Below are 3,300 nucleotides of genomic sequence, written 5' to 3' on the forward strand. Positions count from 1 at the left end.
AATTCACCTGCCTCAGCTTCCCAAGTAGCTGGGATTACAGGCATGTGCCACCATACCCGCCTAATTTTTGTATTTTTGGTAGACACGGGGTTTCTTTCTTTCTTTCTTTCTTTTTTTTTTTTGAGACAGAGTTTCGCTCTTGTTACCCAGGCTGGAGTGCAATGGCACGATCTCGGCTCACTGCAACCTCCGCCTCCTGGGTTCAAGCAATTCTCCTGCCTCAGCCTCCCAAGTAGCTGGGACTACAGGCGTGCACCATCATGCCCAGTTAATTTTTGTGTTTTTAATAGAGACAGGGTTTCACCTTGTTGACCAGGATGGTCTCGATCTCTTGACCTCGTGATCCACCCGCCTCAGCCTCCCAAAGTGCTGGGATTACAGGTGTGAGCCACCACGCCCAGCCTGACACAGAGTTTCATCATGTTGGCCAGACTGGTCTCAAACTCCTGACCTCAAGTGATCCACCCACCTCAGCATCCCAAAGTGCTGGGATTACAACCATGAGCCACTGTGCCCAGCCGTGTACATGTTTGTGTATACATTGCATGTCTCATTCACATCTTAAATCTCCTCCCAGTGGTGTATTTTTTTACTATTATAATGAACAATGGGTCAGTCTGAAGACAAGTAAAATTAAAATGTGCATACTGTCTACCGAATAAATTTCCTGGCCAGATGCGGTGGCTCACTCCTGCAATCCCAGCACTTTGGGAGGCCAAGGAGGGTGGATCACGAGGTCACGAGTTAAAGACCAACCTGGCCAACATGGTGAAACCCCGCCTCTACTAAAAATACAAAAATCAGCCATGTATGGTGGCACTTGTAATCCCAGCTACTTGGAAGGCTGAGGCAGGAGAATTGTTTGAACCCGGGAGGCAGAGACTGCAGTGAGCCGAGATCGCGCCATTGCATTCCAGCCTGGGTGACAAGAAGAAAAAAAAAAATCCTCAAGATAGTTCTGCTTGGCTGAGCTTGACTATGAAGCCAGTAGCAAATGCTGTTGTTTTTCCAGAGTGCTAGGGCTTTATTACAAACTGAGTTGACTGCTAGAGAGGCCATTCTCCAATTTTCCTTCTGTACCCTCTTCTTCCCAAAGCCATCCCTCCAGGGGAAGTCAGTAGGCCATTAGGAAGGAGAAAATCTGCAGTGAAAACGGGCACTGCTTTTGCCAACGTCATATAAACAACCACTGAGTCCTTTTAACTCCAGTTGAGAATCTTCTAGCGGAAGAAGTTTAGCTCTCATCTTCAAGGTCCTTCATTTCTTCGTCCTGGGGGGCTTTTGTCTTCTTTTGCATTTTGAGCTGTGGTTCACTAGTCCTCGCTGACTTTGAGGGGGCTTCCACTTCCATGGCTGCCTTCTCTTTCTGGGCAAGCCGGATCTGCTGGAGCAATGTTCTGCTCTTCTTCCCCTACAGAATAATGTTTGCCGTGCACTGGGTGTCAGCTTCCTGAGGTGGTGTCGCATGATCAGCCCTTGGTCTATCACAGCCCCGACCACCCTGTGCCTCAGACGCCGCTCCCGATTCAACACCCGCCTGCACTGAACAGCTTTTTCTTCAGCTCCATTCGGGGCCAGTTGATATTTCCCCCGGGGTCCCCCATAGTCACGCTGCCACTTCAGTAAGCGATCTGTACTTCCGCCTGGGGTCCGACTTCCGCCTGGGGCCGTACTTCCGCCTAGGGTCCATACTTCCGCCTGGGGTATTGCTGTGATTTTTACGTTCCGTGGACGTGGTTTTGGATCTTGTTGTGTTGATGATGCAGTTGTTGAGTCCCAAGGACATGGTTACTTCCTTGACTACCTATCTTGCCTCAGGAGATATCCTATGCCTGTCACACCATTGTATTTTGGAAGCACATACTTGTTCGATTCCACAGGCTTATGCCTGAAGGAAATTGCCTCCTTGTCATCCTGACTTGAGTTTCGCTTGTATCTGATTTAGATCAGACTCGGGTTTGGACTTTCGAGTTGATGCTGGAATGATTTAAGACTTTTGGGGGATATTAGATGAAATGCATGTATTTTGTGAGAAAGACGTGAAATTTGGGGGCCAGGGGAAAAAATGGTATGATTTGAACGTGTCCTCAAAAAAGCATGTGTGGGCTGAGCACCGTTGCTTACACCTGTAATCTCAATATTTTGGGAGGCCAAGGTGGGAGGATTGCTTTGGCCCAGGGGTTCAACACCAGCCTGGGTAACATGGTGAGACTCTGTCTCTACAATAATAATAATAACAAAAAACTAGCTGGGCATGGTGGTGTACACCTGTAGTCCCAGCTACTGGGGACGCTGAGGTGAGAGAATCACTTGAGTCTGGGAGATTGAGGTTGCAGTGAACCATAATCATACCACTGTACTGCAGCCTGGGTAGCAGACTGAGACCCTCTCTCAAAAGTAAATACATTAATTAAAAGCATTTATTGGAAACTTAATCTCCAATCTAATAGTGTTGAAAGGTAGAGCCTAATAGACGATGTTTAGGCTATAAGGGCTTCAAACTTATAAGTGGATTAAGGTTGATTATAAAGGGGCTTAAGGCTGCAAGTTTAATCTCTTGCCCGACCTTTATTTTTGGAAACAGAGTCTAGCTCTGTCACCCAGACTGAAAGGCAGTGGCACAATCTTGGCTCACTGCAACTTCTGCCTCCCAGGCTTCTCGGATTCTGGAGTAGCTGGGATTATAGCCACCACACCCAGCTAATTTTTGCATTTTAATAGAGACGAGGTTACACCAGGTTGCCCAGGCTGGTCTCAAACTCCTGACCTCAGGTAATCCACATGCCTTGGCCTCCCAAAATGCTGGGATTACAGGCATGAGCCACCGCACCCGGACTTCTTGCCCTTTCTTTGCCCTTTTATCATAGAATGATGCAGCAAAAAAGGCCTGTCGGATGTCTGACCCTTGATCTTGGACTTAGCCTTCTGAATTGTGAGACAATACATTTCTGTTCATTATAAATGACCTCATTTCAGATATTCTGTTATAGCAGCACAAAATCAAATGAGAAACCTGGTGAATAACATTTTAATGTCTTGAATTTAGTTTGCCAGTATATATTTGGTTGAGGATTTTTGCATGTATGTTTGCCAGAGATTTTGGCCTATAATTGTCTTTTTATGTAGTGTCTTTGACTGAATTTGATTTCAGTGAAGTTGCAAGATACAAAATTAACATATTAAAATGAGTATATTTGCTACACACTAACAACAAACTATTCACAAAAGAAATCAAGAACACAATCCCATTTGTGACAGCATTAAAAAATAAACTGGCCAGGCGCAGTGGCTCATGCCTGT

General features: G+C 46.1%; 1 pseudogene; it reads right to left on the reverse strand.

Annotated features, from left to right (window-relative positions):
* Positions 1-451: 451 nt before the first annotated feature.
* On the reverse strand, positions 452-1,604 carry LOC108591398 (uncharacterized protein C11orf98-like; annotated as a pseudogene).
* Positions 1,605-3,300: the final 1,696 nt, after the last annotated feature.

The sequence above is a fragment of the Callithrix jacchus genome, chromosome 4 (assembly GCF_049354715.1).
Source record: "Callithrix jacchus isolate 240 chromosome 4, calJac240_pri, whole genome shotgun sequence".
Taxonomy (NCBI): Eukaryota; Metazoa; Chordata; class Mammalia; order Primates; family Cebidae; genus Callithrix; species Callithrix jacchus.